Raw genomic sequence first — 23,426 nt, forward strand, 5'->3', positions numbered from 1 at the left:
TCTCAGCTTCCCCCTTTGAAACTTCTGACCTTGGAGGTACCTCTGTCCCATCCCTACTTCACCCAGAGGCTTAAGACCCTATGGTTTTGCTATGAGGACAAAGGAAGGCAATCTGAGCATTTGGAGGAATTCTTAAGAGCAGATGACTGGGGCTTCCTTCTCCGCTGTCTCTCCCCAGCCCTCCTACTGAAAATGAGTCCTCTTCATCCTCAAGGTCAAAGTTAAACCCAGGTTGATACTCATCTCCTTTCTGATCCTGTTCCCCGTTTTTGTTCTCATCAACTGCCTCTTCCAGAATCCATAATCTGTGCAGAATAAGTCATTTCAACTTGAGGGGGAGTTTGGGGATAGATACGCCCCCCCTACGCCTACCTACCCGGTTTCTTGTCGCACCCCCTCAACATTTTCTTACTCTCTCAGCCAATAAAAGAGTTTAAACATTTAAATACGGTATCTAAACTGCATTTAAAGAATTAACCCATTTTGCCCCTCACTGATCTAAACCACAGGGTGCCAACCGGACGCTAATTGCTTTCATCTGCTGGGGCTCCAGACAGCTCCTCAGAAGGAAGGAGCGCACATTCCTGGCACCAATTGGCTAATTCAATTTACTTCAACGGCATTAGCCTCTGTCAGAATATTCATGAGCAGGGGAATGAGGACCCGTGGCACAGGCAGGCGGCAGGCACTCAGGCTAGAGAAGGCGCGAGGGAGGGGAAGAGGACCGCGCGCCGCGCTCGGGGGACGGTGACCGCGACGAGGTGGCTCTTCTCCCCGGCCGGCCGAGCACAGGGCGCCGCGGGAAGGCGGGACAGGCAGCGGCGGGGTTGGCGCGCCTGCCATTGCCGCCCAACTCCTGGCGACTGCGCGGACTTTGCGAAATATCCGAAGGCAGAAAAGCTGTGACACTTTTGACAGAGGGGGTAGGGGGGTGGGGGGCGGGGGCAGCACCGAGCGGGGGCGAAGGGACCCGAGGGACATCGGCTGCCCGGTGTGGGAGGCAGCTATGTGAGCTGGACGCCCGCCCCGGACGAGTCTGGACCAAACGTCCCCAGAGAGTCAGCGGCCCTGCCAGGTAAAGCGGAGAGCTCGGGTGGGGCCCCGCGTGTCTTGTTCCCGGGCTCCGGGAGGCGCGGGGCGCCGGGAGCCCATCCTCAAGCCGCCTCCGGGCGCTGCGCGCCGTCCTGCTCCGCGCTGCGCTCTCCTCCCAACTAGCCGCGGCCACGGCGAGCCTGCGAGCCGGCCGGAGTTGGACTTCCTCGGACTTCGCGGGGAAGGGGACGTGAAGGGGCTGCCTGGGCTGGGGAGCTGCTCTCAGAGAGAAGGAAGCTGGGGCGCAGCGGGGCTGGCGGAGGACGCAGCGCGCTGGCAGCGGGGACTGCGCGCGCCGAGGGATGGGGACGGCGCGCGCCGAGGGATGGGGACCGGGGACCCAGGAGCGCGGCTCGCGGGGGCGCTCGGCCCAGTCTTCGCCCCTCGCTTGCCCCGCTGGCGGCGGCGCCTCATTCCGGCTGCCGAGGGGAGAGGGCCGGCTGCGTCCCCCGCGCGGGGATGCGCGCCGGGAAGCGGGACCAGAAACCAAGGCTCCGGGGAGGCGCGGGCGCCTGCGGGGCTGATCCCAGTCCGCGCCTCGCGCCGTGTCCCCACCCGAGTTCGGCTGTGGGAGGAGAATGTGGTGATGACTCGCGTCCCCGCCACCTGCCGGACATCGCCGGCTCCCCGGATTTCCTGTCTCCTGGCCCTGACACTCCCAGGGAAAGCTCTGAATTGCGCTCGGGTTGTTTGGGCTTTGCTTGTTGTAGTTGCCGTGCGGGGACAGCCGGGGTGAGGGGGCGGCGAGGGGGTCAGATGGGGTGAAAGTTGCAGAATTGTAGAGGAAACCCTACCGCGGAGTCCCAACCTGCCCTTAGCAACAGGAGAAACTGTGGGGCTGGACTTAGGCTGAAGCAGAAGCCTCTGCCTGGCGATCCACCTCGGGGGCGGGGGTGGGGGCTGGAATCTGGAGGGCAGCCCCGAGGCAGCGCCAGAGCCTTTTCTCTCCTTAGACCAGGCAGAGAGTAGGAGGGCTGACAGCAGAGCACTGAGGGGTTGGTCGCCTGGTAGATTCGGAGTTTCCTGTGTCATTACTATTGCCATTATTGTTACTGTTATTAATGCTGTTGATGTTATTGGCACGAACACCAGGAAGGATTTTGTCTTGATTGTTATAGGTCGCCTGGAAACTGAATCTGCCACTCCGCAAATAAAATGTCCCCTGACCCCCTCTAGTCTCTGATGTGTATCTCTACCAAAGGAAATTACCCCCCAGAGCCGTGGCAGTGTCAGGGACCCAGCTAAGGAATTTGGATCTACCTAAGGACAACAAAAACCACAAGAAGTCCTGTCTAACGTGCTTGCACCCAAGCTATGGATGAATATTAAATTTCTATCAGCTTGCCTTCCTCAGCCTCCTCTGGCTCAGAACTGTGCAGGCATTGCCAATCTTGAACCCCATACTTGACCTAGCTTTTTCCTTTCATGTATTTATACAATCTGGACATTTATTTTTCTCTTAGTGTGACCCTTGCTGTCCTACTGGGCATGTTACCTGCCACGGGCAGGCTTCAGTTCCCAACACTGGAGGCAGCCACAAGGGCACCTGCCGTTGCCTCCTCTTGGCTCGCGCCCCTGGTCAAAGCTGTTCCAGGGCGCAGGCTTGCCCAACTGATGACACAGAAAACAAGACAAGAGAGTGGGAGAACAGCATGTCAGAGTTGAGCCGAGTACAGGGTGTAAGGTCAAGCCCCCTGGCGGGCCACATCCCCTCCTGCCAGAGAAAACAGAGGCAAAGGAAGAGCAAGTGGGAAGTGGTATAAATTGGAAGCAAGCTCTCAGAGGCTACTTCGGCTGTTACCACTGACTTTGGTGTGACCTTTCCTTTCCGGTGCTTCTGATTTTCCCTATTTGCCAATGCACAAGCAGCATGCCTTTCTAATAGGACATTTGTCTTGAGATGATCTGATTTTGTATCCAAAAAATGCTTTGAACATCCTGGGAAAGGACAGTCTACAAAATACGCGATTTTAATGTTTTGTGAAAAGTTTGCTACACTGCAGGTTAAGGAGATCCATTTTTAGCATGTGTGCCATGTGGCAGTGTAAGATTAAAATGGAGAAGAAAAGTATGAACATAAAAATGACTTAGCATTCTTGACATGCTCATGCATACTTGTAGAAAAATTATCTTTCATTTGGGGAGAGTTGCCCGGGAATTTAATCAGTGTTTATACTACTGAAACGCCCCCTTCTACCTTTCTCCCCTGTAAAATTTTATGAGCCAGTTCTCACAGGAAAGGCAATAAGAATGTAGTAAGTGGTGGGGGCTGAGAGGCGAGAGGGAAGGGTTGTTAGGGGAACTGTCACATAGGGTTTGGAGACTGGAGTGGGAAGATGCCATCATCCTTGTAGAGCAGGGAAATGTTCTTCTGGAAAAATGGTTAAGCAGTGTAGGGCAACAGACCCAGCATTGGCTGTCTTCTGCTCTCAGATTCAGGAAAGGGACTCAATCAGATGGTCCAAAAAGGGCTAACAAAGGTGTTTTTCCCTCCTCCCTTTGGTGAACCCTCTTATCTCTGGGTTGGTGTTAACTTCTTTACCCAGATCTATAGAGTGCAATAATTTCCCCTTGCCATTTCAAAGAGATTCAGATGGACTCTCTCAGCTCTTTATCTATTTGTAAATATTCCCCAAGTTCTGAGGCTTCTCAAAGACGTGCAGCTGTTGGCGAATTTAAGTAAATAGTTGGAAGTAATCAAGAGAGCCACTGAAAAGTGGATATGTTTTCCCCTGGTGGAGAAGGTATTGAATGCCTTTTGAGCTAGAAAATTAGCAGTTTAGAAAAGCAGGAGGGATTTCCTTGACTTCCCTCTACCCATAAACCAGTAGTTGTATTTTTCTTTCCCTCATAGTAGTGAGCACTGTTTGGTTAAGCATTTTTTACAGTTTTGGACTTAAAATGGGGTTTTGCCTGGTGGTGTTCTATGGAGAGGGGAAAAATGTAAAGAGATACGGAAGGAAGAGCTGCAGTGGCTAGAACATAAATCAGCCAGAATATATGGGGGAGTGATGAGAATAGGTCTTTTCACCCTAAAAAAAAATGTCCACTTTGGAAGAAAAAGAAGTCTGATTATTGGCACCCAGGGCTGAAACCAAGGCAGCTGATGCCGAGAAGTGCCAAAGGGCAGTTCTTCTTAGTTTAGAAACAGCAAGACAGTCTCTGCCAAAGATTGCTGTAAACACGGAATAAAGATTTCATTGTGGGCTGGTGTGACTAGAATAATTAGACAGTTAATTGTTCATTCTGATCTGGTGGTGGTGCAATCAGTAGTGCAGAGCAGCAAAAATAAGAGCAAGGGGGAAATAGAAAAGTAATACATCACTTTATCTTGTTTCATTGTGATGGTACTTTGGAAAATCCTGGTTAGTTTTCAAAAAAGAAAGTGCATATTCATATCCTCAGAACACTGGGACCAGTGGAGATCTGAGATCTATTGTAGACAAAATTGCTAATCTTCTAAAAACAGCATGGGAAACCATAGTAGGAATGAATGGATTAGGTAATTTCAGTATTAATAGGTTTTAGTTAGGTGCAAACCTTAATGTCAGCTCAATCAAAATATATGCAAATAGCACCAGATTTTTGTGCTTCTCCAACACTTTTTTCACAGGCATATAAGGTCTGAGAGGTAAATATTCCATTTTTGACATTTAATTATTTTCTCTTGTGAAACAAATTGCCTAGTGATTAATCTTTCACATTTAATTGAAGAAATAGCCTCCTCTGTATTTTCATACTAATATGGAGACAAAAGAAAACGTATTTTAAGTGATAAAGGTGACTTTAAGCAGCTGAGCATCTACAGTTATTATAGACCATAAACTGTGACTTATTGTTATTTACTAAAAGATGACACTGTCATAAATTCCTTCTGAAATGACTTCTGCAAATGAAGAAATGAGTGAGGGACTATAGAGAGCATGAAGGACTTGGTGTCTGGGGTGGGGGAAAGGAAGAACGGTGCGTGTATTCATCAGCTTCAAACCCTCCCTGAATCCTGCTATTGACATGGAATATAGAGCAAAATTCTCATTATTTGAATTAAGAAAGGAACATCTTTAAGTGTCAATGTTAAGTATAATAATTCTGGGAATAAAAGCACTATGTTATAAAGAAAGCATAATAAATTACATAAGGTCATAAAGTCTCATAAAGAGAAATACTTAGTTTCTCCAAGATACTCATTTTGTCTCAATTTGTTTAAGAAGTACAAGACTATCTTTGAATAAACTAACCTTTAGTTTCTTTTATCCATCATGAATCAAAAGGGATCGCCAAGGCAGAATACTCACTGAACTGCTAAAAAGCATAAGTCATACAAAATTACGGAACTATCTAGCTTTCCGAAGGCAAAAGTCTACTTTACAAAATGCACCGTCTACAGCAATTAAAAATAGAAAATCATATTGCCACAGTAAATTATGGCAACAACCCATTTTAAAGAGAAATTTAGCCTTTTCTCATTTAATTGCTATTCATGGTTTGCTAAATAGTTTTTCAGAATAATCTGCCAATCTCTTGCTAACCAGGACTGTCTAGTTAAGAACGTTCCTAATTACATATGGATTAACTTAATTTTAGAACCCCAAGAATATTCAACTCAAAGCATTACTCAAGTGCAACGCAAAACAGAAATGGTCCAATTCCCCTCAAGATAAATGTGATTTTTTTTTTTTAAGTTTAAGGAATCATAAAAGAGAGAACATTTGGTATGGGACTACATCAGTGAATAACTACAATGAAAGAGTAATGGAAGCTATAAACTGTTAGGTCTTTTAAAAATATGCAAAGTAAAGTCATAACAAACAATACCACTCATTTCTTCTTCCAAAGCAGTGAGGGCTGCTCACGGAAAATACCGTGCAAAGTACAGATGTCAAAGACGTGCACAGCATTGCCTGGAATGGGGGTGTTTTTGCTATTATAGGAATGTTTGACAATCTAATCAAAAGTTTAGAGCTTTTTCTGACTAATGCTATGACCATGTTAACAGTAAAGAGGTATCGTGTATGGAGCAGATATTTCTTTATACTTCTATAGCACCTAGGTGGAATCTTATAGATAGTAGATTCTCAATAAATATGTGTTGATTTCATTTTTTATAAGGAAAATAAAATTGAATTAATAAATTTCCAAGTTAGATGGATTTATAATACCTTAAGTCAAATACTTGAACCGTCTCTGTTACTTCAGATTCTTTCTCAAAACTGGCAGGATATGCCTGCGACCAATAGTAACAATCATTGGCAATAGTCTGGTGTAGGTATGAGGGAAGTAATAAAAGAGGAAAAACTTTAAAGGCTTTCCAGTTTTTTTATTGTTTTTACCTAAATATTGAATGTGTTTATGCCTGTATGGGCTGTTAAAAATGCATAGTATCTCTTCATAATAAAGATAGCACTTCACCAAATGGTTATTAGTCACAAGTCGTCACACAGATTCCACCCTTGAAGTACTGAGTATTAGACTAATTATGATTAAATGGCTGCATGTTCTCTGCTGCATCAGCTAACTAAAGGGTAATTAATAAAATAATAATTTCATTCCATAGCAATGCCTACATCTGGTTGTCATACAAGTTTGTTTGACATATGACCAAATGGTCAGGCCCAACCGTGAAACTGCAACTCTGTGTTCCACATCTGGTAGGAGGACAGAAACTTACATTGAGATTACTTGTGGCCAACACACTTAAACTTATCTGCTCCTGCACCTGATTTATCACTAAAACAAACTATGTTAACCTTCCACCAAAATGAAAAACAGATGCCCATAAGGAACTAAAATGTCTATAGGTAAATCATGCACGTTTGTTTTTTTTTTTCTTTTAAGTCTGACCTTAGTTGAATGAACAAGGTGGTCTTAGTGTCTTCCTAGAGAACAGTACATAGTGTAATACGTTGGCATAATTGGGAGCTAGTAGTCAAGAGAAAACTAGGATAGAATTAGCATGAAGATTCAATTACCCCTTGTTCCCAGAGAGAGTTGTTTACTAGGATTAGCATTAAGGTTGTGGTCAAAAAAGCATGGAAAGATGTGCAGTGTGGCTTTCTTGTTCTCTGGCTGCTATCTTTGGATGGAACCAAACTTTGGTTTCCACTTTCCACCAATAAATTAAAATACAGTTTATTCAATAGTAGCTGGTGTAGATTGTTGGATAGACATTTTAAGTGTGCACCTGAGCCTAAGTATTTTAGATGTATTTGTAAAAATCTGTGGTTAAAGCTATTGTATACATAATATTTTCCAAGGAATAGTGTACACTTTATATCATATTCATTATTACTTTATTTCACTTTAAAAAGTCAATGCCTTTGAACCCCTTATCAAGTCCTAATATGGGGTTAATTTGTACATATTATGAATAATTGATGAACATAGCATAATTTGTTTTTAAATCAACAAAAGTAATTTCACTTAGCAATTTAATTAGAAGTTGGCTAAAGGAATTTCATTTAGAAGTAATTTCTAAAGGCAACCAAATACGTGTTTTTAATTTGAAAGATTATTAGCACTGATAGGAATATCAAAACAGATGGAAGTGAACACCAGTCCTTGGATCTAAACTCTTTTTCCATGCAACTGTTTTGAATAGACATGTACATTGACAGTATCACCTACTTGTCACCTTTTATGATGGGGGGAGGGGAACCAACTGGACATTACAGCCATCTCTGTGCCCATCAACACACAGGCCCCAAAGGCTCCCTTATCTTCATTTTCTAATGCAAGAAACAATTCAAATTCCAAAATCTCTCTTTGTCAAGTCCCTTGATTCCCTGCATTCAAGGCCTTATCTGGAGTATGAATTTGCAAAGGCACCATCATCACTGAAAGAAGCAGCCACACTTGAGAGCATGTGTCATGGAAGCTATTATTGTATATTAAATAAGAATCTAAATCTGTGCCCATACTCGGCACAAACTGGCAAGAACTACCAAAGATGCTTATCTTATCAATAAATACTAAATAAGATTTTGGTACTATCATTAATATCACCACAAATTGTATTTAAAGCAAATAGTATCTAGCAAAGTAGATCTTCATTGACATTATAGTTTTTAAGTGTAGCTGTGTCTACCTTTACTCTTAGCCTATGCTCTCATCTCCAGAATATTTGGAACATTTATTTCCGTCTAAAAATATGAAGCAAACTCATATTTGGAAATAAAATCCTCGAACAGTCATTAAAAAATTAATCCATTTGGCAGTTCAGCATCTCTGTGGAATACTTCAGGCAGTAGGCACAGAGGCTATCATCCCGGAATTCACAGGCCTGGTGAACATTTGGAGATCAAATCGGTTGTTTCTTTAAACAGAGGAAAACAACAGATTTCTTCATGATATAGAAGTGCTCTCCAGTTCTTTGGATACATCTATATAGTTCGCTTGTGTCAATTAAAATGTGTGACATTCACAGGCAAAGCAGAGAGAGCAATAAAAATAACCCCCATTTGTTTAGTCCTTGCCTCTGTGCCAGACACCGTGCTGTGCTGAGTGCTTCGCATGCATTACCTCATTAATCCTCTTTGTGAAGTCAGTATTGTTATCACCTTCATTTTGCAAATGCAGAAACTGAGGCACAGGGTTAAGTGGTTACCGAGGCCACATTTCAAACCCAGGACTCGCTGGCTCCAAGTTTGTAGTCCTAACCACACAGTTACACTGCCTCCCTTTAGGACAGGGTTTCTTAACCTTGGCACTACTGACATCTGGGGCCAGATAATTCTTCATTCTTTATTGGAGGGGTGAAAAGGGAGTTGTCTTGTGTATTTTAGGATGTTTAGCAGTATATCTGATCTCTACCCACTAGATGCCAACATCATCCACTCAGTTGTGAACACAAAAAATGTCTCCTGACATTTGCCATATGTCCCCTAGGGAGCAAAATTACCCCTGATCAAGAACCATTGCCATAGAGCAAAGTTCAACCTCAATGTATTGCTTATCAAAGCACATATTTTCAATTTAAAGATAGGTCATCCATTTTCCAAATAATAATAAAGGTAATTCTCATTATTATTTTACCCACATTATAGATGATTTGTGGGGAAAAAGGATTAGACAGAACTTCGGGGGGAAAATTATTGTCAAGCATGCTTTCATTAATATCAAGTCTGTTCCTACTAAACTAGTTTCCTTTAGGACCCAAACAGGGTGATCAAGAGATTGCTGTGATTATATCTTTGTGCCAACAAAGATTAGTACAGTGGTTAGAAAATTTTTAAACCACAGTGCTCCAAAATACCAATTAATAGACTATCCACTAGACTCCAGGTTCAAGGAGGACAGTGATGGGAACTCTCTTGTTCATCTTTATATCCCCTGAAGCCAACATCGTGCCTAGCATATAGTCAGTGCTCAATAAATGCTTCTTTGATAAATTAATGAAATTATGGTTAACTTAGTATAGATTTTGAATGCTCTGTTGTAGGGTTCTGTTTGGACTCGACATTTAATACATTTTGCTTTAATTAGTGGCATGGATGTGCACATGACAGTATGCCAATCATATTTATAAATTTAATGACATCAGAAGGGATAGATAATTCATTAGACAAATAAATAGTATGAAAAAGGCTGATAGGATAAGCTAGATCTAACACAACGAAATTTAACATGAACAAATGCCAGTGAGGAAAACATACCATGTGGTGGTGAGTGGCATGCCCAGGCCTTCTCTCAGCTAAGGAAAGACAGACCTGGGATGCAAACTCAGGCCCCTTGATACCCACTCTTTTCCAGGGATGAGTTGATCCTGCCTTTGCTTGTCTTGGTCAGGGTGCACTGAGATGTCCTGTTCTGTTCCACTCAGCATGCTGTACCCAAGTCAGGTCTACAGAAAAATAGCCACTAGCCTATGAGGGGCTCAAAAACATGCCTTTCAAATGAGACAAGTGGTTGAAGGCCTTCAAAATGGCAGACCTGACATATAAAAGATTTAGAGGGACCATAATAGTCATCTTCAAGAATGTGGAATATCTTCACGTGAAATAGAAAATAAATTTATTCCACATTGCCATGGAGAACTGAACCAGGGCCCTTGAATGGAAACTGCAGAGTAGCAAATTTTATCCCAGCATAATGATAAGCTTCCTAATGATGAATTGTCCTACCCTGGAGCGGGCTCCCCTGGGGAGCAGTGAGCTCTCAGTCATCAGAGGGGAACATGCAGATGACTGGCCTGTGGGCGTCCGAGCCCAAACAGATGGGAGAATGTACCAGACAGTCTGCAGGGTGCTCTCTAGCCCTCAGTGTATATGCACTCTTCCTTATAGGCTATTGTTGACCTTGTAAACTACTCTGTGTAATTCTGTTAATAAAAGCCAGATCTCTGTCTTCTCTAACCCACATATTCAGAGGCATAGGGGTAAAGATGATAAGCAGGAGTGAGAATCTTCCCTTGTGCCATAGAGAATAAGAATCAGTTCTGATGTGCCAAGCACTGTGTAAAGCACATCACCAGTGTTATCCCATCTATTCCTGATAAGAACCCCATGAAGTAGGAATTGATACCATCACCACTTTGTAACTGAGGAAACTGAGCCACAGAAAAGTTAAGTAACCTGTCCAAGATCACACAGCTAGTACTTCCAGCCTTGCTATTTGAACCTGAGTCAGTCCAAAGTTACAAAGTCTGTTTTATGACTGCTACAGCACACCACCTTGCCCTTTCAGGAGGGATGCACTATTTTGTTGGAAATGTTGGCAATTCCTAGAGTTTGAGACATTTGGCTATTTAAATGCAAATACCTAAGACACCTTCCAAAGACTAAAATACACCATTTTAAAAATTATTTGCTATTTTATTTTATCCAAGATGTTGCTCCTTTCAAATAGTGCAAATTGCTATGAGTCAATTTTAAGTAAATGAGCAAAATAGGGTTTTTAGGTTTTTAAAAAAACGTCTATTGAAGAAAGATTGGTAATGGCATTTCAAACACTCTTCTGAAAATTAGAGAATTAGAACCCGGGCCTCCAGGCTGAAAGGACTAGTGTGAAAACAAGATTGATAACTTTCATTTCCACAAATTTAGGAAATTCTACTGGTCAAGTTTTTTTAGAGAATTATATCATTAGAGACTGTGCTCTCTTCTGATCACCATTATCTTGTTGGATTATCTTCTGTCATATGATTATCTTGTTGGATAGTTCATAAAACCACACTGATTTTTAAAACTACTTTCTCTGCCTTCATTATTTCAGTCAAAAAGATACTGAAAATCTCCAAACCATTCTCCCAGAGAGCACTGAATGCAGCCTATTTGTAACTCTGATTTAGTTGAAGATAACTTCAAACTTTGCAAATTAAATCTGGTGGCTTCCTATTCTTAGGCAGTGCTGCTTCATTCCCACCATTCCAGATAATAATCAGCAGAAGACTTAAAACACACTTCAGCATTTGCTTTAGAAACTTATTGCTGCCCTGGTGCTTACATGCACTTCAGCGCTTATTGAAATCCATAATTCTATGTTTATCATTCTTGCAGAGCATCAAGGCGGTGGTAGGAGGGGGCCCACACACTTATCATAGGACTTAAAATGGCACCTTACACAGCTCTCTGCGGGGCGGCTGCTTCGCCAAAAGCAGGAGGCTTCCCTGGACCCTGTGGCTCACAGCACCAAGGAAGAGCCTGTTCTTCATCTATCGATGATCAGGGTCAGCTGCTGCTAATGAAGTAGTCTTGTGCTCTATGTTCACAGCCCACCCAGGCACATGTCTAAAATAACTGCCTTGCTGAGCCTCTTCCAACATTTACTCATCAGGGTACCATTCTGCCACATCAAATTGTGGCTTAAGAATGTTTAAATGATTTTGTGAAGTGGAATGGAGATTAGCACACTGGTGTTTTATTCGCAGATTTCTCCCTAGATTATTACATTATTCTGTAGTGGGGAACCTTTATAAAAAAGCGTGTTCTCGATATACTTCATGGTGGGAAATATTCTAAATCAAGAACCAAGATGTCTCCTAAATGAACATGAGTCATGGGAAACATCTCTATAACTCGAAGAAGTATGGAGCATAGCGTGTAAAGCCATGAAAGCATGACTTCAATCACACGTGAGCTACCCAGAATGTAGGATCTGATAGGTTATTCAAGGGATTCAGACAAAATAAATTAGAAATTGACCTGAGAAAGAAATATCATATAAGCCTTGGGGAATGTACCAGGCAAATGCTGCTGCCAGTACCTGACCCTAGACTTCCAAGCTCCTTCAGTCAAGGTGTGTAAAAACCCATGTGGCATCAATCTCTACCCTCATTATAGTTCTGAGAAGCGTAGCTGGTCTTAAGTCTTGGCACCTTGAGAAGTCACTGGCTAAGGGATCTGAAAAACTGAGGCTGGAGTAAGTGATGTATGGACGAGAAAAAAAGAATGACCACTAAGTGATGGCCTTATTTATCACAAGGGTAGAGAGGAAATGTCATCATTAGGAGTTCATTTCCTTAGGCTATGTAGCCTTTAAGTTAAAGAGATTTGCCACCTTCCCTTCCCCATCCCAACCCCACCACTGTTAATGTCCTACAGAAGATACCAAAGATAACTACTGCATCTTTGAGATAAAAGGAAAACTTTCATACATTTGATGCTGGATAAAAGAAATATTTAAGCCAAATTGAAGGTGTCAAAAATAGGTAACTATTAAAAAGTCACCACCATATTGAACGACAAACAATTTATAGAAGGAGCCCAGAAAAAAATTGTTTTTTAAAAAATTGAAAAGCATAGCTTCTGACAGGTATTCTTTATTTATGAGTATAAGTAGAATTTTTCAAGGAACACAAAAATACTAAAATAAATGCAAGTTTGACATGCATTTCTCTTTGAGGCTTGGCATAAAAGGAAAATCTAGGTAGATATGAGGTTAAATTGCATAGTTTAATTCAATCATCATTATCTACACTAATTGAGAAGACAGAAGAGGTCAGGATTATATGAAATTGTAAATAATCAAAAATCATTTATACTTGACTAGCGAAGTGTTTTTGGCCTTTGACTTGAATACAAGTAAGGCGGGGATCTAGCAATTCAGTTTTTAAAAAGATAAGGAAGTCTCGTAAGTGAAGTCTAGATGCCCAAGCTTAGAAACGTGTCTTGTTGCCCCTCCTCCCTTAGCTCAGCTCCTCCCTACCTGCCCTGGGTGCTTGTGGGCCATCCTCACCAGACCAGTCCTAGGCTGACTTTTCTCTGCACACGCCAAATAACCTGATGGTGCATTGGTTGTACTCTTGCTTTCTGTTCCCTTAGAGCTCCTGTGAATTTATAAATGTGTAGGATGAAGGGCAAGGAGTGAGAGGAGGTACTGAGATGGTTAACCTAAGAAGTTTTTGCCCCAGTAACACAACCCCAAGTTTAACAGAGCCCAGACAGTTTACCACTATCAAAAACACAAAAACAAAAACACCATCTCTCTTAAATGTTTCTCTGGTTCCAAGGCAAGTTGGAATATGAATTGTTTCAAAAGGATTCTGTGCATGCAAAGTGAATAGCTGTCAACAAAGCTATAATTAAGGAGATGAGATGCTGTCAATAAACTTGAAATAATGATTTTTCCTTGGAGCAGCCACATTATGTCTTTTCTCTACCCTCTCCTCATATGGCCTCCCTCCAGGATAATCGAGAGTTTTCTCAATATCATTTAGGAGGGGGAACTCCCTATGTAGCTCTTTGGAGACTTTGAGAAATTCCACAGACAACATTCTTCCTTTTTAGTTGGACATGTTGCTAATGTTTTCTTAAAATTCATGATGTATTTTTGGCCAGTTATTGTCAATTGTCCTCCCTCCAGTGTTCTCTGCATTTAAAGAACCCAACATAGTTTCATTAGCTGCTGCCTACAGCAATAAATAGACTTCCTGGGTGTTAGGTGCCTTGCCTCTGCAAATTAGTTTCACATGTGCTATTTCATTTTTTCAGAGCCATCTACCAACAACCCTTCTCCTGGCTACAACTTTTTCATATTGTATTTCTTTGGTCCACTGGAACATTTTAGGTCTCAACAAATGTTTTTAAATGAAGGTATGTACTTTTTGCACCAAAAAACATCATTTTCTTTACTCTTCCACTCTTAGAAACTATTTCTGCCACAGCCTTGCTCATGTCACCCCTACTGCTTGAGGAAACCACATTTCTAATGATCTCTGATCCTTTTTTCCTAAAAAATGGCTCGAAACTTCTGCTCTTGAATGAGACCTCAAACGATTAGCCATAGATTTCTCTAGCCAACCCCCCAAGACTCTGATGCCCTGCCCTATGTTAAATTACATTCGTGCACCATGTTTGATGGTGTTCTCACCAGTGATGGTGGTTGTCTCAGGTGTATATTTTCTCTCCCTCTGACATGAGTCATAACTTCTTCAAAGCAGAGATTGGATGTGCTCATTTTCTTTGGCACAGAGTTCCCTACTCTGAATGTGGGAGCTCATCAATGCCCACGGCCTGATGCTTCATGACACCCCTGAAGCATTCCACCGTGTCAGCTCGATGCTGGGAACGTTCTTAGTCCACACTCCCGTCAGCTCATTGTCTGATCCACAGCCACACAAAGATGAGAACTCCGGATGGTCACTGCCATTTTGGAAAGAAAGGGCTGCAAAGGTGGAAAGCAAGGGGCAGAAGGGCACAACTAGAGCTGAGAGAGGAAAAGGAAAGTTAGGAAGGGCATTGCGAGGGAGCAGTAAAGTCGAATTGTGTGGAAAAAGGAAAAGGTTTTCAGCTTTTAAAAAATATGAATAGCTCCATTTTATATTTACTCCCTGGAATCTAGGTGTAGTTTTGTGGTGTGTTGGGGAAAGTAAATTTATTTTTAAACTGCATGTGGGCTGAGCTTTAAAGGTTGAAGACTGAAGGAGTTGAAACGCGTTCTCTTTAGGAGTGGCTGTGAGAAACATCGGAATTACCAGAACAACTAACCACGGCCTCCATCTCTGAATTCCAGGCACCAGGTGGCATTTGGCAAATCTGTTCTCTGTGCCCTACCAGCTAAAAAATCTTCTGTTTGACTTCCACCATCTGCCTCCTCCTAGCAAATCCAGCCCAAACCCAAAATGAACAGGTGGATTGAAGTCCTGGAGATTGGCACTTTCCCGAGAAAAACTAGAGAAATTCAATAACCGTTAGCAGTTTGAAATACTCATTTACAAGTCGAACCTAAAGCAGAGTCGTCCTCTGAATGTGTCTTCCCAGGTTGAGATGTATGAATATGAGACATCCAGGAAATAGACTCATTTAGAAGGAATTTGAGTTCTTAATGAATGTGTCCTACAGATTCCATAATGACTCCATTCTGTTTTTGCCGTGTGAAGAAGTATGCCCTTTTCACTGTTATTAGCATGAGCTTTTTAGAGATTCACTCCTACGCAGTACAGTGACAATTATTTTTCCATGGATTTCTACAGATTCAGCACCTGGAGGCTGTGCACTGAGAATGAGAACATGTTCATTCAAGCCGTATCTCTCCAAACCAAGAATAAAAACCAAATGCAGCAACATCCCAAATTAGGCCGAAGTGCTCTATAGACTCCTAAATTACCGCATATATGTGGTAAAAGAAAAGAAGGGTAAACAAAATCAAAATTGGACTTTTGCTCAATCTTACATTGTAGCTTGCCACAATATAATTTAATATATCTCTCTGCAAATTAACTTGAGCTGAAGATTTAAACGGATGACTACAGAGTCAGGGCAAAGGTGGTGTCTTAGTCTGCTTGGACTGCCATAACAAAACAACACAGACTGGGGGGCTGAAACAACAGAAAATTATTTTCATACAGTTCTGGAAGTCCAAGATCGAGGTGTCAGCAAGGTTGGTGTCTAGTGAGAGCTCTCCCCTTGGGTTGAAATGGTCACCTTCTCACTGTGCACTCACCTGATGTCTTCTCTGCGCATGTGTGGGGAGAGAGAGAGAAGAAAGAGAGAGAGAAAGCAAGAGATCTGGTATCTCTTCTTCTAAGGACACTAATCCTATAGGATCAGGGCTCTACCTTTATAAGCTCATTTAACCTTAATTACTTCCTATTTCCAAATATAGCCACCCTGGGACTTAGGAAATCAACATATGAATTGGAGACAGAGACATTCAGTCGGTAATTGTAACATTTCAACCAATAAAGCTTCTTAAGGTATTTGCCACATTTAGATTGACTCAAGCATTAAGGCATCCTTGAATGCCATTTGAATCCACTGAGTTTAAGTGACTTTCCCAGTGGTCACACAGTAGTTGACTAACCTGAGACTGGATTCTAGGCCCCCGTGCCATCGTTCTTGCTGGTACAATACAGTGCTTCCCCTCCCCCACCGCCCCACCAAAGTGCCTCTGTACTGCGTAGGTGGCCATTGCATTTCATGTTGTTTAGCAATGTCTATTGCTGTCTCGTCTTAAGAAATATCCAAGGAATCTAGGTTTCTCTCCATTCTACTGCTTTATGTTCTGGCCTTTGTCATTTTTACATTTCTAGCATACAATTATTGCTGGACTCCAAGTCTCTACCCTCTTCTTCTAGCAGAACACTTAACTTCTAATAAGACTGTACTCCCTTCAATAATCTTCTTAGTTCGAGGACTGGACTCCCAGGGGTCTTGAGTTGACATATCAAGGTAGTGTGAAAGAATTTCAATCTAAAACAGAACTGGAGGATATAATATGGAGAATCTCATGCATGTGCCCTCAGGAAGACAAAACTTAAGGAGTAAGACACCGATTTCCCATAAATACCTGATTTACAGAAAACTAATAGTGTTGGAATTTTCTTGCATAATGGGGGATTGATCAGAGGTTGTCTCATATCACCCTTGGGAAATTTTACCAGAGGCACAAACGGGAGATGACCCAGGTTGGGTTAGTCTCACAAAATGGGTTGAATTGAGCCTTGTTTATGTGACTGGACTGATTTTGTCTGCTTAAGAAGTTTTAAAGCTACATCTCTGTTTGGTTTTGATTTTAACTGACTCCAACTGAACTCTCCCCTCTTTACATTCCCTGCCCATAAAGCAACCTATCCCAAACCCTCAATAGACTTGCCTGTAGCTTGCTAAGTTTGCTTGTCCCAAATTGCATTGCCTTTGCTATTCCTGAATAAACTCATCTTTTTGAGCTTGCCTCAGTTCACCTCTTTATTTAGGTCAACAGTAGTTACGTAGATGGAGGGTGAATCCCAGCAAGATTCATTCCTCGATCAAAAGGAACCATAAGTGGATGACTGGAGTTTGTCAAGCATTGGAAAGAGAAAGGGTGCAGTGTGAGGGCTCAAGGCCATTACTGTAAGCAGTAGGTAGGGTAGTATCTGCTAGCTTCTGTAACAAAAACACCAAATGTCAGTGGTTTAACACAATGATAGTCTATTTCTCACTTATATCACAGTTCATCTTCACATCAGGTGGTCCTTCTGAGTGCTTTTCCTCCGTGTCTTTTTCCTCCAAGTGACTCAGAAATTCAGCTACTTCCATCTTGTGGCTCTGCCTCACCTAGGGGTAGAAATCTTTGCTTGAAGTCAGCTGAGGAGAAAAGACAGAAAGCATGGAGGATCTTTGAGAATGCTTTATAGTCAGTAATGAAAATGGTATATATCACTTCCAGCTGCCTTTTATCGACTAGAACCCTGCCACATGACCCCAAACTAACAGCAAGGGAGACTGGGAAATATGTTCTTCCTATGTGTCCAGGAAGAGGAAATGGGACTCATTAGCATCTGGTTTGTCTCTGACACAGCTCAAAATCTTTTTTCCACTACTAAGAAGCATCTTGGTGCTTAGGTGAACTCATCTGTTTTGGTAGCATTGGGGATGGGGGAGTGGGGATGGGAGAACACCAAATAGTTGTTAGTCATTCCACTTTAGCTGTAACATGAAGTACAAACTCCTTAACAAATCTCGGGAGACACAACATAGCAGTACTGTATAATGGTTCAGTGCATTGTCTCAGGAATCAGATAACCTGGGTAGAGCTGATGTTGCTGGTCCTAGGATCACACATTGAGAACCACTGCTCATAACCCATCCCACTTTCTGTGGATGTGGATGTCGTTCTCCCCATCTGATGATTAGCTGCCCTAGCATTGATTGAGGGTTTAGCCAACAGATGTCGGAATCTGGTTGGCTTTCTATCACTGTTCCTGACTCTCCCTGAGCAAGTTACTTAAATTCCTGGGCAAGTTACTTCATCTCTCTGAGCAAGTTGACCAATTTGAAAACTGGGAGTAATAATGCCGATCTCAAAGGAACTAAATTTGATTATCTATATAAAGCATTTTGCACCTTCTCCAACATGTAGGGAACTCACAATAAATGGTAACTGCTAATATTATCAGAAGAAGATAGGGACTATGTGTAGTTTGCCTCTATACTACTCTAACAAACAAAATTAACTGCAAAATCAAATTTTTTAAAAAATGATTTTTTAGGTGATATGGGGTGGTTTAAAAAGCAGCAGATTTGGAATGCCTAAATCTATGTACAACTGTGTGACTTTGGCCATGTAAATTGACATCTTTCTTTAAAATTACTCCTGTTATCTATGTCACAAGATTGATGTCATGACGACCTATGTCATGAGATAACAGGTAGAGGCATCTAGCACGGTTCCTTTAACATAGGAGGTACTCAATGCATGTTGTGTAGCAGTTATCAAGTTCCTCTCAAAATGGTTCCACAATGTCAAGTAATGTTTCAAACTATGTGAGTGAGAAAAAGCCATCTCAAAAGGACATGTTTTGAGAGAATAAATTATTATAGTTTCAAGCACATGCTTATTAGGGTGACTTTTTGATTTCTGACCTTCCTCACCCCCACCCCCATTTAAGAAGAGCTTCTCGAGGCCTCCATTCAAATGATAATCACTGTGCAAACACTCAGTGTCTCTTCATTCAGGAACTTACAGTACACATCTTAATAAACCATAATGAACTGAAGACGTGAGAATAACTGGATAAACAGGCCTCTCTCTCCAGCTGTCATGTCTGTTTGTGACAGCAACTGGTATTTCATTGTAAGAGATGCTAATTTCAATCTGAGCTGTGGCAGTGTTGAGAGGAGCATAAAAGGAATTCTTGATTACCTATATCAGTAACTGTGGTCCCTGGGGAGATGCTCGGAAACTTCAGATCACATATGGCAAGAGTGCTGTGATAAAATATGCATCAATGAAGCGTCATGATTTATGATGATAAAGAAATGGAAAGTGTCGCCCTCTGTGATAGCTGTTTGTGGCTGGTACTTCTCTCTTTACTCTTTCTGCAGGCGTTATAAATGGCACGCTGTACTAGTTATGACATCACCCCAACCTGGACCCCCATCTCATTTCTGTAACTGTGCTGGCAAATTCCTGGGGGCTTATCACAATACTGTTTCAACAGCAATGATTTTCCCAATCTAAATTTAAGAAATAATAATTACCTCAGCTGCTGGGCCACATTAGCTGCCTATCAGAGTTAAACAAACACTAATTATTATTTCAACTTAAATATCATTGCTTATCAACAATAACCAGGCTAGAGAGGAGAAGAGGGACGCTGAAGTTCTCAGAGATGCATAGCACACAACGTAGAGGGTGGGAGAGAGGAGTGTGGGGGTGAAATCAGGGTGACCACTATCTTTTCTTGGGAATCGGCCATTTTTCATTTTAAAATTATGTTCTTCCTATTTTGGGGATGTTGCAATGACCTTTCTGATCTTAAATGGTGATAATACTAGATGATAAGGTTTTGTTGGGGAGGGGTGTTTAACAGTCTTACTTGGCAAAATTGAAAGTTAGTAACTCTAACTCCTCCCTTTTTCTATTTTGATCAGTGTTTGAAATCTCAAAATCTAGAAGCCAGTTGGACTCTCTATAACATCCCAGCACAAAATCCTAAGGTGACCAAGGGCTTACTTGCTATTTTACATGGTATCTCTTCCATTCCTAGAAGCTCTCATTGTTAGAAAATGACTCATTTTATTGATCCAAAATCTGCCTTCATATATTTGTAACCCTATTTCGGTCCTAGTGCTACATAAAATAATCCTCATCACTTTTGTTATATCAGCTCTTCAAATATATAAAGAAAGGCAGCATGGTCTCCCAGTTAGCATCCACTCTAGAAACTTCATCTGCTGCCCATGGTTTCTGCTCTATGGTTACCCTGCTAGCAATTGCTCTCTCACTTCCAATCACCTCCACGATGTGTGCCCCTACAAATGAAGGGTCTGACACATCAATTTCCAACTTAGACACATTCATTTAATTGTCTAGAGAACAACGCCCAAAGTTTCAGAGTGGTATTAGCCTCTCCACCATCTGGATGTGCTTCCAAACAAACCTGCTCTCCCACAGTATTCCTTCTCGTACAACACACACCAGGACACATCTTTCTATTTTTGTACTTTTCTGACTCTGGGCCTTTTCTCATCTAGATGCTGACCTCTATCTCTCTAAGCTGACTACTCTTCAAAGCCTACTTCTTCCACAAAACCTTCACGAATCCACAGGTTGTATTCACTTCTCCATCCCCTAGATTCCCATAAAATGGACTTTATATGGCAATACCAGCACCAATGATTTATTTACTTGTGTTACTGTCGGTTTCAATAGGACGTTATAAGATCTGTAATTGCACAGACAGCCTTACTTGCTTTTGAATACCCTATGGTGTCTACCACAGTACTTTGCACATAGTTTAATGTTCATTAAAATTTTCTTTAGTTGAATTAAATGGCCCTTCAAATGCACACAACCTATTAAATACCCTTCTACCACCATTCCCAGTTTGCCAACCCCAACTCCCACTGAGATCTCTCTTGATCTCAACCTACACTATCCAGTACAGTAGTAGCCACTAGCCACATGTGGCTATTCTGTTTTAAACTTACATAATGAAAGTTAAATAAGATTAAACCTTCAGTTCCTCAGTCTCACCACATTTCTGGTGCTCAGTAGCCACATGTGGCTAGTAACTACATACTGGCCGGCACAGATGTGGCACATTTCCATCACTGCAGACAGTTCTGTTGGGGAGCATAGGTCTAGACCACTATTCCAGCAAGAGAAGCACTGCCTTCCTTGCTGTGTGATTAGAAACATCACACTGTTGGCAAACAGCATGTAAATCTGACTAATTAAAATCCCCAGGTCTTTTTTGAATGAACAGCTTCTAAGCTGAACTTTCCTCGTACTCTACTTAGATAATTACTCTGGGGGATCTAAAGGTAATACCCCCCCAACATTAAACCTTAATACATTTTATCTTTTCTATTTTATCCCATCTGTCCAGTTATCAAGATCTTTAATTTTTGATTCTAGTATGATTTTGGCTATCCTATACATTTCTACACATTTCTAAGTAGTTCTGACTTCACATTAGTTGTTGATAAAAATGTTGTCTATAAATATGGTACTATACAATTTGTCACCCAAACCAGGACACTTTCTAGAGCTGGAATGCTATAAAAAATTATTCTAAGACATATGCATTAACTAGGACCATCCAAGGTTCACCAGGATGGATGGAATTTTATCCATGAAAGTTCACATCCACAGCTATTGCACTATCACCAGAGGACATCCTCCAGATTAAAACTGATCTGGTATTCATGGGGCCAGCCCCGTGGCTGAGTGGTTAAGTTCACATGCTCCACTTCAGCAGCCCAGAGTTTCGCCAGTTTGGATCCTGGGCACGGACCTATGCACCACTCATCAAGCCATGCTGAGGCAGCATCTCACATAGAAGAACTAGAATGACTTACAACTAGGATATACAACTGCATACTGGGGCTTTGGGGAGAAAAAAAAAAAAAAAAAGACTGATCTAGCCTTCAAAAACCTGTTAATATGTTGACAAAATTATATCTTATTTCAGATCATATTACTCCATTTAATTCATGAGGCTATCATGAGAAATAAAATGTCTTACTTAAGTTCAAATTATCTTACTGTTTCAGCATTCAACAGATGAATCAACACAGCATTTTGGTTTTTTTATGAAAAAGAAGAAAACAATACAAATGGAAATAAAATTGATATATACATTAGATAAATATGAGCAGAATAAATGAATTTACAAAATTTGGATATAGTATCTTCCTTATTGTTATATAAGGATCCCAGTGGTTCACAAAATCTGCCTTGTACATGATAGACTAACAATGACTTGATGCTCCATTTTAAGAATTGAACAAAAGGAATGAACGCATAGTAATTTTACTTGGGAAAGTTATTCAACTCATATCACTTTATTTGTGAAAGTGTCAATTTGGAGGAACCCTACAGCTCCTAGTGGTCATGAACTATTGTCATTCAACTACAGCAACTGGGCCAACAAAATCCTTGTAAAACCCTAAAGCACAGAGCATGGGCCCTGACTTTTAAAAAAGGTAAAGACAAAAACAAGTACAGTGTAGCACTGCCAAACCCACATAAAAGTAAAATAAAATAAAGATTTATATGAAGTCCCTTTTCATGGATTTTTATGTTCAGAAACATGAATAAATTTGGGCAAAAATTGGACGAAAGTCCCATAAACTAATGCAGCTAAAAGTCAGATAAAGGTCATAGCATAAGATTGAAGGAAAGAGATGAGAAAATAATATTAGACTGAAACCAGAAGACAGAGACACAGTTTTGGCTCCACCTCTAGCCCTGGAACCTTGGTCAAGTCCTGCTTAATCCTCATTCATTCATTCAGGAAACAATCTTTAACCCTGAGGATGACCTGGGCAGGATTAAGAAGTGACCCCACCCCTCGAAGTTTACATGGACAGACTTGAACCCAAGAGTTCTTGGGTTTAAAATTTTGCAATGCTAGGTATAAGTTAAGATGGAAACACTGATGGCTTCTCATATCCATTGAAAATATAGGTCTCAATTATAATTAAAATAAACTCTTTTTGGAGTTGTCACTTCCTTCTTGGATCTCTACAATGTGTAGCAAGTGTGTATAATCCACTTTTTCTAGTTTCAAGACATTTTTAAGGCACTATTTATTATTACTCCACTTATGTCTTCTGCCAGTTTTTTCATGCAGATTATTTTTTCTGTAATCTTGAAATCAGATATTTGTAATTAGGTATTTATAAGCAAAATATTATTTCAACAAAATTTTACTTCTATTGACCTATAATAATAGTACTAAAATGAAGACGATATTATCTCTTAAGAAAATACTTATTTTCCTCTGCAGTCTAGATATATAGAGAAAAACAATTTCCTAATCCATAATTTGTAGGATTAATATCTGTTATCATTTTACTTTGGTCCTTATTTTTAATTCCCAAACTATAGCAACTCACAGGCAGTTAAGAAACCCAATTTGATCAATTTTCTAAGTCCTTTGTTTTTCATTAGGATGATCCTAAAGG

General features: G+C 41.2%; 1 protein-coding gene across 3 annotated transcripts in view; it reads left to right on the forward strand.

Moving 5' to 3' along the window:
* The first annotated feature begins 492 nt into the window (after window positions 1–492).
* Window positions 493–23,426, forward strand: part of CDH20 (cadherin 20) — a 199,427-nt gene continuing 176,493 nt past the window's right edge. Inside the window, exon 1 of one of the 3 annotated variants that reach the window (XM_023647913.2) lies at window positions 493–1,075. The gene's annotated coding sequence lies outside the window, so the exon portion shown is untranslated. The remainder of the gene's footprint in view (window positions 1,076–23,426) is intronic. The other 2 variants (XM_070221119.1, XM_070221120.1) reach the window with 2 other exon arrangements.

This window comes from Equus caballus, chromosome 8 (genome assembly GCF_041296265.1).
Source record: "Equus caballus isolate H_3958 breed thoroughbred chromosome 8, TB-T2T, whole genome shotgun sequence".
NCBI classification, from domain to species: Eukaryota; Metazoa; Chordata; class Mammalia; order Perissodactyla; family Equidae; genus Equus; species Equus caballus.